The 15,356-nt window shown below is 48.6% G+C and overlaps 1 protein-coding gene across 3 annotated transcripts in view; it reads right to left on the bottom strand.

Moving 5' to 3' along the window:
• The window catches only part of pald1a (phosphatase domain containing paladin 1a), a 155,382-nt gene that overhangs the window by 84,508 nt on the left and 55,518 nt on the right, over positions 1-15,356 (bottom strand). The gene's annotated exons all lie outside the window — the stretch shown is intronic.

Genomic DNA, 15,356 nt, shown 5'->3' on the forward strand with positions numbered 1-15,356 from the left:
AACACTTTCCCACCTGATGAAACGAAGTCCACACAAATGTACAAATCGAATATTTAATATAGCAAAAGGTATATACAACGTTCACTTGTTTACACTTATGATTTGAAATGCACTTGTATGGCAAATGAGTATTCGTAGGTAAATCAACATTGAATGTCCAATCTCTGGTTACGCAGGGAGTAAGTATACAACCCGGTTCTTTAGGAAACTATAGCGATGGTACTTAAATGATTATAGCTGGATACACTAAGGGGGGGGGGGGGGGTCCCGCTGGTTGTAGGAGGGGGGGGTTAGAGAAGCCGCTGGCGGTATCCCATCTGGCCGACGATTTCTTGGGAGGATTCAAAGTCTTGAACACGGTGCCCACAGAACCTCGGTCCGCAGACGAATACAGCTGGACCCTCTGGTGGACGGTAGCTGCCGGTCCACAACGGAGAGACGTGAGGCGACCTCACTGGTGTAGAGCGCCGTCTCACCTGGAGTCCTCTCCGGGGGGTAGTTCCAACACTCCGCAGTGTTGGCCGTTATCCATGGAATAATCAAAGCACCCAAAGCATAATCCAAGCCGTGGAAGGCTCGCCGTCGTCCGGGTAAAGTAATCCAATGTACAGGTCCGCTCGTCCTGGCCCGGAGCTCCTCGGATGCAAGCACCACTAGTGGTCTGCCCAGCCTGGTTAAGACTCCAGATAACGTCAGGAACGATGGGGGTACTGATAACTTTATAACTCTAACCGAACGATGCACCATACATAAATAGACTATTATTAGCTTAATAGAATACGTCCAACTCGACGGTATAGTGCCAAACTATGACAATTCAACTATTAATCCACACGATATCTCAATGCCTATTCTGAAGCCAAGTAGGCCTTACTGCACCACACGTGCGTCGTGGGTGAGGCTTCGCGTCTGTTACTCGGTTGGAGGGTAAAGAACTAATGGACTAAAAGAAAGTTCTACTTTACTTGCGCCATATATATATGCGCTGTGAACAAATAGTACCATTCGTATTTCGCCAGACGTATTCCTACGCGGAACCGGGCTTGCCACGACATGTTGGGCGGCACGATTGAACTTGAACCTAGGGGTATGGCTGCTGGCGCCAGGTTCTCGTCCAATGGTAGAATGAAACTATTATGGGCTGTTTAGTAGACTAAAGGGATATTCAGTGCATATTGTACAAGGAATATACAGGGGATATCAAACGATATACAAATACTATTTAAATATATATATATAAATAAATATATATATTCGGTTTAATCTGATCCTTCACAACAGCCGCCCCCTAATTAGTCCCACCTAATTAGGGGGACAGATTAATCTGTCTCAGATTAAGCAGAGACAGATTAACCGCACTGTCTACCACTCAAGGTCCGCTGTAAGGGTCAGTCAACTCACAAAGTCATGGGGTCATGGTCATCATCGATAGTATCTGGGAGTCGGGGCAGTTCTATTAGCCTCGCCACGGGTCGTGTGTAAGTGCGCCCTTGGACGAGTACTTCAGCTGCTCGGACCTTGCCATCGGCACCGGTGATCACTTTGCTTACGCGGCCAGCCGGCCACATAGCTCTGGGTAGTGACTGGTCGATAATCATGACGACTGTTCCTTCTGTCAAATTGTCTCTCTCTTTTACCCACTTCTGGCGGGTCTGTAGAGACGGTAGGTAGTGGAGTAGGAAGCTGCTCCAAAACTTGTCAGCTAGTACTTGACTGTACCTCCACATTCTTCGGCCGTTCGCTTCTTCAGGCCTGTACATTGTCTGGGGTATCGCGGGGTCCAGCCGCCCCATTAAGAGTGTGTTGGGGGTGACTGGGTCGACATCTGCTACATCACTGGAGACGTAACCGAGGGGCTTTGAGTTCAATACTCCCTCGATCTCCGTGAGGACTGTCATTAGGACTTCTTCCGCCACAGTCTGGGCCCCAAGCACGGCGTACAGGGCTGTCTTTATAGAACGTACTTCTCGTTCCCAGGTTCCACCGAAGTGGGGTGCGTTCGGGGGATTAAACTGGAAGTCAATCTGGGATGGAGCGAGGTGGGTCTTAAGTTCTGGGCCCATAGCTTGGAAGCTCTCTCTCAGCTCTTTCTCCGCCTTTGAAGTTTGTCCCGTGATCAGACAACAATGTAGACGGTTTTCCTTTCCGTGATGTGAATCTTCGGAAGGCCATAAGGAATGAGTCTGTGCTCATGGTCGGAAGGAGCTCGATATGTATCGCTCTGGTGGTCATGCATTTGAATACAATACCCCACCGCTTCTCGGTTCCTCTTCCTCTCTTTATATACAACGGGCCAAAACAGTCCATGCCTGTGGAGTGGAATGGCTTGTCGCCGAGTCGGAGGCGACAGGGGGGTAGGTCAGCCATCCGTGGTATGCTGGGCTGCGCGCGCCACTTTCGGCAGTCTAGACAGGTTCGCTGGAAGCGTCGCACCGCTTCTCTTCCTTGAAGTATCCAATAGCGACGTCTGATCTCCGCGAAGACTCTCTCTGCTCCTGCGTGGTGTACATCCTCGTCGTATTTCTTTATGATCAGCTCTGTGACCTTGTGTCGGCTGTTCAAGACTATCGGGTATTTAATGTCATCCGGTAGATCGGGGGCTCTCCGCAGGCGACCACCCACTCTGATGAGATTATGGGCGTCACTCTCGGGTGCCAGGTGGAGCAGTCTGCTGTCTGATGGGACGGGCTTTCCTCCCTGTAGACAGTCTAGCTCATCGGGGAACGAGTCTCTCTGGGCTCGTTGTAGTAGAAGAAGTTCTGCTTCTTCGTAGTCCGCTGCTGACATGTCAGTGGTGGACTGAATCTCTGGGTGGTGCCACAGGAATGTCTTTTGCTGCGCACTCTCTAGGGTAATGCAGTCATCTATGTTGGGGTCAGTGGAGGCGACTGTGCTCAGTCCACAGAACATAGGTTTCTTGTTCTCAGCCTCCTCGTTACTTGCTTCCCGTGGGGTGGGCGTAGGCCACTCTCCTTCCGGGAGCTTGAGGAATTCTGGTCCGTCACTGTAGATGTTGCGACGGGTGAGGTCATCCAGAGACATTCCCCGGGTGATGACGTCAGCTGGGTTGTGTTTGGTGTCCACATACCGCCAGCTCGCTGCTTCTGTTAACTCTTGAATCTCGGTGACTCTGACTCCCACGAAGACTTTGTATCTGCATGAATCAGACTTGATCCATGTGAGTACTGTCGTGGAATCTGACCACAAGATTGTTCTGTGCACCGGAATGGTGAGTTCACGTTGGATTAACGTGGCTAGATGCGCTCCTGCTAGGGCTGCGCAGAGCTCTAGACGCGGGATAGATTGTTGCTTTCGTGGGGCTATTCTTGAGCGAGCCAGGATGAAAGCAGTGTGTATCTTTCCTCCCTTCTCTTGGGCACGCAAGTAGGCCACCGATCCATAGGCTACTTCGGAGGCGTCGCTGAAGACGTGTAGATCAATCTTGCATGTCTCTGGCCTCACTGTGGATGGGAAGTAGCTGCGGCGTATATTGACGCCTGGGAGTGAGCGGAGTTCCGTCTCCCACTCTCTCCATGTTGAGGCAAGGTGTGTGGGTATTGGGTCGTCCCAGCCCTGGTCCTTGTCCCATAGTGCTCGTACAATCATCTTTGCCCTGGTGGTGTAAGGTAGAATACATCCCAACGGGTCATATTGTCTGGCGAGTGTTCTGTACACACTCCGTCTGGTGGTCGGTGTCGCCATCGACCTCCCCGGCTCTTGAGTCAGGGGTTTGTGTCTATAGTGGAGCGAGTCTGTTTTGAAGCGCCAGACTAGTCCTAGTGTCATTTCTTGGGCTTCTCCTGGGATGGTCGCCATCCAGGTCTCGCTGCTGGCAGCCTTGTCCGCGGGGGAGAGGCTGCGCAATACGTGCGGGTCACTGCTGGCCCACTGCCTGAGATCAAAGCCGCCTTTGATCAGGGAGGCGCGTAGCTTGATTAGGAGAGCCTCGGCTTCTTCTTGAGTCGAAACGCTTTGTAAACAGTTGTCCACGTAGAAACTGTTCTTCACACTGTGTCGGACCTCTTCATCTGCTGTTGGGTCCTCTGCGACGTGTTTCTGTAGTGCAAATGTAGCACAGCACGGGCTGCATGTGGTTCCGAAGGGGAGTACTTCCCACTGGTAGATGGCTGGGTTCTCATCTCCGATCCTCTCTCTCCATAGGAACCGCAGCAGGGGCTTGTCCTCCTCCACTAGTCTCACCTGCAGGAACATCCCTTTGATATCCCCGCTGATAGCCACCTTGTCCTGGCGGAAGCGCAGTAGCACGCCTAGTAGGGAGGGGCCGAGTGTGGGGCCGGGCAAGAGCTCTTTATTCAGATTTTGGGATCCGATCTGGTAGCTGCAGTTAAACACAATGCGATCCTTGCCGTTGTGGTGGACCTTGTGATGCGGCACGTACCATGATTCGGTCGTCTGATCGGCCTCTTTAATGTCAATCTTTGTCACGTGTCCCGCTGTGATTAGCTTCTCAATCTCAGCACGGTACACACTCTCTTGAGCGGGGTCTTTGGCTAGGCGCCGCTCTGTGTTCAATAGATAGCGCTCCGTGGCGTCTTTCTTTGCGTGAAAGGTGGGCATTCCCTCTCGCCTCAGGAGTGGAGTTGCGTATCTCATCACTCCGCCGACTGTGACTCTCTTTGTCCCCTGCTCGAGTAGGTTGATGGCGTAAATGTCTTCTTTAGAACAAATATCTTTCTTTTCGTTCTTAAAGGGCATTGTCTCTAGTGTCCATAGCCTCTCGACATGCTGCAGGAGAGTGGTGTCTTCTTCTGTCGTTCTGGAGTGGAGGCAGCTAGTGGCTGCTGTTCGGTTGAGAGATTTAGCAAGGGGGCCTTGTAGTGTCCACCCTAGGCGGGTCTCGACTGCTGCAGGACAGCCTCGGGGTCCTGTATGGACCCGGTCAATCGGGACTATGAGTTCTGCATGGTCGGAGCCTATCAGCAGGGTCGGGGTAGCGCCGTCTATGAGCGGGATAGGTAGTTGTCGAAGGTGCACATATTTATCCATCAACTTGGCGATAGGGTAGGTGTACTGCGATAGTCCTATTTCTTGGCTGGTGAAAGCATTTGTAATCCTATACCGTCGCTCTGGCTGCCCGTTTGCTGCGATAGTGAAGGAGACATTCTCGCCCTTTATCGTCTTTAAATCTCTTCTTATTGTCCGAATCGTCATTTGGTTCTCGCTCCCCCGCAGTCCCAGCTGGGCCGCAGCGGACGCGAGCAGAAGGGTCTTCTCTGACCCGTCATCAAGGACGGCGTAGGTGTCCATGACTTTATCTTGGTAGCTCAATGTCACACGGACTACCTTTAAGAGCACTTGGGCACCGCTGCTGCTGGCGGGGTCAATGTACATGACACTTGCCTTGGTGCCGCTCGATGGTGCAGGTGGAGGCCGTCTTCTGTTACTTTCGTGTAGTATATCTAGATGGGCTCCGTCGCACCGACTGCACCTTTTCTTTAGGCGGCATTCGGCTGCCATGTGTGGTCGCGCACATCGGTAACAGCGCCTGTTGGACTTTATCCATTGACTCACTTCTTCTGCATTCATCTTTGTGAATAGGTCACATTGTGACAGCCAGTGTTCTTTCTCACAGTAGGGGCAAACCATCTTCCACTTCTCTTTTCTCGAGGGGGTACTGTGGCTCTTACTGCTCGGTACTGACTCTGATTGGTGCATGACAGTCACCGATCTTCTTCCATCATTTATTCTCCTGGGTCCCTCTCTGGAGCTTGGCGTGCTCCGCCCGAACGTATCCAGTCGTAAGCTGCTGACTTCTCTCGCCAGGAAGTCGGCTAGATCAAGGAGGGATGGTTCGGGACCGTTGGGATCCCGGTAGTCTCTCTGCCGCCTAAAACGCTCTTGTCTTGCGGGTGGCAGCTTCTCCAAAATCCTCTCGACGTTAGAGTTGGCGTATAGCTCATGCATGCCCTTTTCCCGTTGCGCTCCCAGCATCCCTACCAGGGACTGCACTTTGATTGACAGGTCGTCTAATGAGCGATTGTCTGTTGCTGGGGGTAGGCGATCAATATGCCTTATCTCTTGGATTACGTAATCCCATATACGTCCATATCTCTGGTCCAGCGCCGCCAGGGCCGCTGTGTATGGGGTCGTAGAGGTGGCATAAGCTAGCGCTATATTGTGCGCTCGCGGTACTTTCAGGTGCTTCAGTAATATTGCATACTTGTGGCGTTCATCAGCGACATCCACCATCATTGTCTCTAAGCACATCCGGAGCTCCGTGTACTGTGCTCGACTCTCATAGGCGAAGTCTGGAAACGACGGCGTGGCAATGTATGACGCCGTGGATGGCTGATACATCGGCGAGCGTTGGGGGAGAGACCTCCTAGGCGAGTCCCCTCTTGCGCCTCTCTGTGGGCTGGTACCGACAGGGTACCATGGCCCGCTGGTCCAGGTGCTATTCCTCGGGGCTGGTCGTGCGTCGTGCTCACCCGTGAATAGAGTCGGGGGTCTGTAGCGCAGCGCCGCGGGGGTATAGCCTGGGCTGTACTGGACCTCCTGGTCCGGTGGAGTACTGTGCTGTCGTCGGGCTTGGTTCTCCTCCTCTCCCTCTTCTTCCTCTATCAGATCTTCCAGATCCTGTAATCGTTGATTTAGCTTCTCCGCAGTGTATGCCGCTCCTTCCTTGTAGCTGGGTCTCGCTTGGACCGGTCTGGGAAGGGGGTCTGCGGGGGGTATAGGCTTGGTCTGTTGGTCAAGTTCAGGGTCGCTCGCTCGGTTAGGAGACGCTGCCCTTGACTGTTGTCTCGACGAGTTCCTTGAACCCCTGGCGGAGGGAGAGGGTGTTGCCTTGCGGATCAGCTACTCCATTAGCTGCGCTTGTAACTTGTCGCGCTCGACTTCGCGCTTGGTGAGATCTGCTTCTCTTTGGGCACCGGCAGCGGCGCGCTGGGCGTCGGCCCGGTCTCTTGCCATATTCTCTTCCGTCTGAAGGCGTCTCATCTCCAGGCGTGTGCGCTCTTCTTCGCTCCGTTGCTGTGCTTGGAGTCGGTCGCGTTCGCCCTGAAGTCGATCGCGTTCTGTAGAGGCTGTCAGGCTGACGAGGAACGCCTGTTGTAGCATCCTCTCCGCTTCGCTGGGGGAAGGCGGTTGTGGAGGTGAGCCGCTCCTGTGTGAGCCGCTCCTGGGTGTACTCGTTGGGGAGTCCTGGAGCTCTATTTCCTCTGCGCTCTCCTCCTCTTCTTCCGTGCAGAGTTCTCTCTCTGTAGGGTTGTCTTCCTCCCGGGGCTGGTCGGGGACTACTTCTTCGGTATTGGCGGGGGGTAAAGGCATGTCAGCTCCCTCCTGGTCCCCACCGTGAGCTTGGTCAGTTACATTAGAACCTACTAGGGCCTCTGTGGTCGGGGAAACCTGGTCGTTAAGGTCAGACATAATTTTACTTTCTACTTTTACCGCGTTTACCGTTTGTCTAAGGCTAGGTAGTTGACTGACAGCGTAATCCTCTAAGTACTGAGGTGTCTGTCGTCTGCGCCGCGGGCGTTCTACGTTAGGAGGACCGTTTCGTGGAGTGTTCATCATAGGCCATTTCAATATTAATAACACTATATTAATATTACACTAGTTACCATCCGGCTCGAAGGACCAATTGTAACTGAGGGGTACAATTCCCTGACTGTATTGTTAAGTATGGTATTATTAAACCACTACCTCTTGTACTTTAACTTCTGGCCATCCAGTACATGATATAGATATGATGAACACTTTCCCACCTGATGAAACGAAGTCCACACAAATGTACAAATCGAATATTTAATATAGCAAAAGGTATATACAACGTTCACTTGTTTACACTTATGATTTGAAATGCACTTGTATGGCAAATGAGTATTCGTAGGTAAATCAACATTGAATGTCCAATCTCTGGTTACGCAGGGAGTAAGTATACAACCCGGTTCTTTAGGAAACTATAGCGATGGTACTTAAATAATTATAGCTGGATACACTAAGGGGGGGGGGGGGGGTCCCGCTGGTTGTAAGACAGTAGGAGGGGGGGGTTAGAGAAGCCGCTGGCGGTATCCCATCTGGCCGACGATTTCTTGGGAGAATTCAAAGTCTTGAACACGGTGCCCACAGAACCTCGGTCCGCAGACGAATACAGCTGGACCCTCTGGTGGACGGTAGCTGCCGGTCCACAACGGAGAGACGTGAGGCGACCTCACTGGTGTAGAGCGCCGTCTCACCTGGAGTCCTCTCCGGGGGGTAGTTCCAACACTCCGCAGTGTTGGCCGTTATCCATGGAATAATCAAAGCACCCAAAGCATAATCCAAGCCGTGGAAGGCTCGCCGTCGTCCGGGTAAAGTAATCCAATGTACAGGTCCGCTCGTCCTGGCCCGGAGCTCCTCGGATGCAAGCACCACTAGTGGTCTGCCCAGCCTGGTTAAGACTCCAGATAACGTCAGGAACGATGGGGGTACTGATAACTTTATAACTCTAACCGAACGATGCACCATACATAAATAGACTATTATTAGCTTAATAGAATACGTCCAACTCGACGGTATAGTGCCAAACTATGACAATTCAACTATTAATCCACACGATATCTCAATGCCTATTCTGAAGCCAAGTAGGCCTTACTGCACCACACGTGCGTCGTGGGTGAGGCTTCGCGTCTGTTACTCGGTTGGAGGGTAAAGAACTAATGGACTAAAAGAAAGTTCTACTTTACTTGCGCCATATATATATGCGCTGTGAACAAATAGTACCATTCGTATTTCGCCAGACGTATTCCTACGCGGAACCGGGCTTGCCACGACATGTTGGGCGGCACGATTGAACTTGAACCTAGGGGTATGGCTGCTGGCGCCAGGTTCTCGTCCAATGGTAGAATGAAACTATTATGGGCTGTTTAGTAGACTAAAGGGATATTCAGTGCATATTGTACAAGGAATATACAGGGGATATCAAACGATATACAAATACTATTTAAATATATATATATAAATAAATATATATATTCGGTTTAATCTGATCCTTCACAACAATCACACTCCCACATAATCACTACCACCAACAAGTCAGCCCTGCCACTCACACACCACACACCTGTCCAACGACAAGAGAATGTTTCTGAGCAAACAGTGTGCAAAAAGTGCTTTTTCATACAAAAAGGCTTCATACCTACCACCCACACCCACACACAATTGAGGAAAAAAAGGCCCCTCCAGCTGATTCCTGTGTGAAGGTGAAGGAGAGAGGAGGAGGAGGAGGAGGAGGAGGAGGAGGAGGAGGAGGAGGAGGAGGAGGAGGAGGAGAGGGAACAGAGGAGAGGAAGCAGCCCCCCTGGCAGCACGGTGCCACGAGGTGTAACTGGCTGAGTGAGTGTCTCTCTCCTGAACGCCCCGCTGGCGACGCAGGACCCCGTCTGTTAAAAGAGCAGCGAGCGTCACGCCTGGTCAGCGCCGGAGATGCTCGTTAAGCTCCATGGAACAGACCAGACCCTCCGAACCGCCCGAACCCCTCAACACACACATACACACACACACACACACCCGAACCCCAAGGCCCAACTGGGATTTCACTGATGGTTTGGGTCCCAGTGTAAATAAATGTTTCTCTATCAAAGACACATTTTCCAACCACTGTCAAGGAGGGTGCTTTGGAGGGAGAGAGAGAGAGAGAGAGAGAGAGAGAGAGAGAGAGAGAGAGAGAGAGAGAGAGCGAGAGAGAGAGCGAGAGAGAGAGAGAGAGAGAGAGAGAGAGAGAGAGAGAGAGAGAGAGAGAGCGAGAGAGAGAGAGAGAGACCGGGTTTGGGGGGCTATGTGTGGAGACGGGAAGATCAGGTTAAGGAGAAGTTGCCCCCCCCCCCCCCCCCCCTCCTCTTTCTGAGCTGCTGCTGGTCGCTTTGGCTCTAAAACATCTGGCATTGTTTATCACCTGACCCTGCTGGCTCAGACCGGGGGTGGGTGGGGGGGTTGGCTAGAGAGGGGGGGAGGGGGGTTGCTCAGTGCCAACTCAGGTCCTCTGCACTCAGGCCCACCACACGCTTTAACTCTGGAACAGGGACTGGTGGGGCGGGGGGGGGGGGGGGGAATTGGTCGACTCACTTTCATCTTACTCTGTTTAAAAATGTATCTACTAATGATATGAATGTATCTAAAAATGTATCTACTAATGATAGATGGGTAAAAACTCTTAATTATGTCATTACAGATTCAATGTTATGAATCCAATTCGTGGATGAAATTAGCAGAGTGTACAGTGACAACGGAGGGAGCACTCCAGAGGCTCCCGGGAGGGTGTAAGGAAGGCCCCCCGCTACCCCAGAGCCTCCGCTACTGGAGCACAGGTAATTAGCCGTGACGTGACAGCAAAGAGCATCTATTGACCCGTTATCGTTCTAATCATAACATTACGAGTATTGCGTTCGTCGAATACTAGTTCATTAACACAGCTTATTGACATGTGGGTGTTTAACGCATTGACTCCTTTCACAATGGAGACACGTTGTGAATAAACATTCATAATATAATTACATAAAATATCTCCTCGATAGAGAGAGAGAGAGAGAGAGAGAGAGAGAGAGAGAGAGAGAGAGAGAGAGAGAGAGAGAGAGAGAGAGAGAGAGAGAGAGAGAGAGAGGGGCAGAGGAGTTAGGAGCGAGAGGGGAAAGAAGCAGGAGACAGAGAGGAGGGCTGGACAATGAGGCCCATTGATATAGTGGAGACAGGGCAGGGTACCTCCAGCCCATGTGCACAGAAGCACATTGATTACAGTCTGCATTACAAATGGGTAAAACAGAGCGCCGGCCCTGGGGAGCCTCGCAGCAGCATTGAGGCAGAGCTTCCCCCGGTGATGGGACCATGTGAATGCAGTGTAAACTTAAAGATATATATAGTGTATATTATATATATATATATATATATAACGAAAAAGGACAAGTCACGGAAAAAGGAAATACTCCCGAAAAATGTGTATTTGCGATAGGTTGTTGTACTCTGTACTGGGTCCACATTTTACCACAGATTACAATCGGGAAGGGTCGATCAACCACACAAAGAAGACTATAATAATTCCAAAAAAACATATATATAAAAATACATATATCAAAGATATATACTTATTACAAAGTATACAGTAATAATAGTGATAAATAGAATAGAATAGAATATAGAATAGAGTATTTGCCAGGTTGGAAAGAATAGCTTTGCTGTACAGAATATACAGTCTTTTACGCAGTGTGAGAGCCTTTAACTATTCACTTTAGGGCTGTACCGAATGCTTCGAAGCTTCGATCATAATGTTGACATTCAAATTCTAAATCAACATTCGAATCTTAAATTTGTAATAAAAAAAAAATCTTTTTTCTTTTTTTTGTGTCTATTCAATCTGTTTAAACCAATTGGGGTTTTCTTCACAGTTGCAGTTAAAGATTAGGCTACACTAATATTATAATATTATACTATAAGACGTCACCATCACTTTATTTATGTTGACGAAACTGATTAAAGGAGTACTTTGACATTTTGTCTTTTTTTGACATTATGTCTTACTGGAGGAAAAGGTTTTTACACTGTCCTTCAGTTTCCCCAGAAATGGCATGTTAACTTTATTAGGAGTTCATCATTGAAACCCAGGGTACATACTAGCCGCGAACGTTATGCTAGTATGTACCCTTGGTTTCAATGAGGAATGCTAAGGACACTAGCATGCCCTTTTCTAGGAAACTGAAGGACATCAGGTGTAAAACCTTTTCCTCCAGTGAAGGAAAATACATTTTCAAACTGAAATTCTAAATGTTAAAGAACTCCTTTAAAGAGGCCAAGGATGTAACATTGACAAACAAAAACTAGAAAATAGGTAGGAGGAATACATCAGCGCAGCGGGCCGGGGGGGCATCTTGGTTTGAATGACCATTTGAACACTGTAATCTTTGCAAAACTACTGCAGATAGGACTAAAAATAAAACATTTGTTCCTAAGCTTTACATATTTGTTATTCTGAACAGTAAATGGAGCAATCAAAGCCTCATTCCATTTGATACTAATTTGTCCCGGGGATTGCAATGTGTTTACCAGGCAATTTTTATGTAATCAATGTTTTTCCAGACCCATATCTGCACCACTGATTTTCACCTAAAGGTATAACCTGCATTGAGTTGGGGTTGTGAAATGAAATCAACAACTAAATCAGTGCTTTTTTTCTCTTACATTTGCAACTCCAAACTAGTAATTTTCTTTATGGATTTCATTCAATCTCACTCATGTGTCCCTTGTGGCCAAGCTGCTACTGGAGATACAAGTATTAGAACAAGTTACTGATGCCATCTATGGGGGACATGTGGAATTGTAACTGAATGCAGGGTGACGTGCTGCTTGCATCTCAGCTGTGTGAATGTACCATGATTTATATGCCTGTAAGCTCTTGGCCTTCCGCAGCTACTTTTCAGATGTGTAAATGTAAAACATTAAAGGTATAATCTGTAATGTCATCAAACAACGACCTCTAGGCAAAATAGCCCCTTTTGGTATTGCACTTTGTTTACATTATGTTTTTGTCTAATGTGTGGGTTGGAGTTCATTGGGTATAGAGGATAGGTTGTTATTGCTGTCCACACCTCACTTCTACCAAGAGAAGTCTGGAGAAATTCACAGTATAATAAATGGACTGCATTTATATAGAAGGCTTTTATCCATATATAGATATATATATAGAAGGCTTTACAGCTTATGCCTCACATTAACCCATTCACTCACACATTCACTCACCGATGGCTGAGGTTGGCCAACCTGCTCATTAAGTGTCTTGCTCAAGGACAATTCGACGCGCTGCCGGGAGGATCCGGAATCAAACTGGGAACCTTCTTATTACCACCTCCTGATGCCACTGTAATAAGTTACTAAACTCCAACCCACACGTCAGACCGAAACAAAAAGTAAACAAAGCGCAAAACCAAGCGGCTCTCTTTTGCCTAGAGGTCGCTGTTTGATGGCATTACGGATTCTACCTTTAAGTTAGCATTTTAAAGAACTGGTATTTTCTAAACCTTTGATTTCCAGAGGGATGGCAGTGAGCAGTCTTTATGGAAATGATGGGTCCAGGGTTATAATTGTGTTTCCCTTTCTCTCCCAATGTACACATTGTGCTTCCCGTCCTCCTTCAATGTACAAACATGGCAAGTTCACAGGTCTAACTGAGCTCTAACTTAATCCAATATTAAAAGCGTTATAAAAAATTCAACCATTGACTTTTACTTTTGACAAAGCATGTATTCATAGTCGTCCATTGATACTGGGTTCATATAGCCCTTTCCATTCACCTGCCTCACTCCTAAATTTACATAAATTGGTAAAACCAAGGAGCTGATCGTGGATTATAGGAGAGGACAGCAGGAGACACACACACCACTGAGGATTAACGGGGCTACCGTGGACAGGGTGAGCAGCTTTAAGTACCTGGGGGTCCACATCTCAGAGGATCTGACATGGTCAACACACATAGACACAGTAGTAAAGAAGGCAAAGCAGCGCCTCTACCACCTGAGACAGTTAAGGAAGTTCAGAGTATCGGGGAAGATACTCCAGTCCTTCTACTCAGGAGCTGTAGAGAGCATCTTGACCGGAAACATCACTGCCTGGTATGGAAACAGCACGGCACAGGACAAGAAGTGGTGCGCTCAGCCGAGTGTATCACGGGTATTGCACTACCTCCCCTGCAGGTTCTATACAACAAGAGGTGCAAATCCAGAGCCTGCAGAATAATGAAAGACCCCCACCACCCCAATAACAGCCTGTTCCAGCTGCTGAGGTCAGGCAGACGCCTGCGAACCCCAGCTACTAGGACAGAGAGGCTTAGGCTCAGCTTCTTCCCCCAGGCCATCAGAGCCTTGAACAATGAACATTGAGTGCCAAAGAACACTGAACTATCCACACACAAGCACACATGAGCACACACACAACACGCACGCTGTGCACTAGCAGCCACTTTAACACTTTAACATGAGCGGGCACACACTCATGCCGCACTCACACACACTTATTGCCAAAAGGAAAGGCCACTTTAAATTAGTATAGCAACAGTAACAGTATATTGCACTACCAAAGCTACCTAGCATGTCCTATATGCTCTGTAAATAACTATGTACAGATACCGAGATGTCACACCATGTTACCTGTTACCTGTTATTGCACAATGTTGTTTTTATTGGATTCTATTATATGTTGTACCACTGTATGCACATCGTTGCGGGCAAGACCACCCGCATTTCATTGTATACTTGTATGCCGTGACAAATAAAACTCTTGACTTGATTATATTTTTTACATTCTATTTTTCTTTAAATGTTCCCAGAGTAGTAGGTTCACTGAGCAAGTATGCGTGCATTTTTCAGCAATGGCCTGCTTCACACTCACACAGTTCCACACACATTCATAACCTGGGAGCTGCCCAGTACAACCACAGTCAATGAGGAGGAGTCTCATTGAATACTTAAGCTACAAAACATGGGACTGTTCTGACAGCACAATTCTCCACTTGCACAATGTGGGGGCGTCATATCTGGTTACATCTTTAGCCCTGTAGACTTCTTCTGGTCCCTTCACAATACATTGAGTTTAGCAACTTTTTCCCATCAATTAAACAACTTTATCGTCACTTTTTTCTTTCCAGAATATCAAACGTGGGTCTAACAGATGCCACGTCGATACTAATTGAGTTATATATATTGAGTATTTGGTAAAATGGGGGGAAATAATGTCCCGGAGCTTCTGCTTAGAGCCTGGTCCCCGTGGTGGACCCCCCCCGCCCTTCAAACGGCCCCTAGCTCCTGGGGAAACAGGGAGGGCTATATAGACCAAGAAACTCCAAGGCCGATGGTGTGGAATAAGCTCACCAGATATTATTCACGGAGGCGGACATTCTTTGATTAAAGATCGAGTTTACTGACAGAATGTCCAAGGAGAGACCTTGGTTACAGCAATGGGCCCCAGCCTAGCTCTCTGTAGAATGGCAAGCTAACTGATTATGTATAGAGGAGAGTAGACAAAACAAGTGGTACCTTGACATACAGACTACGAGTTCTAGATATGATATGCAGAAAGTTAGAAGGCTGTGTGGACCGAAGGATACGTGGATGTAAGAGCTTATGTTTGTGTGAGAGAAAGAGAGAAAGCATGTGTGAATATTGTATGCAGACCTGTATGTGAGTGCTGTACGTGAGTGTGTGTGTGTGTGTGTGTGTTATGTGTAATATGTGAAGGCTATGTGGATGTGAGTGTTTGTGCGTGTGCGCGCGCGTGTGTGTGTGTGTGTGTGCATGTGTGATAGATATAAAGAAAGAGAGAGGGAGAGATATGAGTGAAAGCTATGTATGTATCTGTGTGCGTGTGTACAAGTTGAA

This window comes from Notolepis coatsorum (assembly GCF_963971535.1).
Source record: "Notolepis coatsorum genome assembly, chromosome: 10".
In the NCBI taxonomy this organism is placed as follows: domain Eukaryota; kingdom Metazoa; phylum Chordata; class Actinopteri; order Aulopiformes; family Paralepididae; genus Notolepis; species Notolepis coatsorum.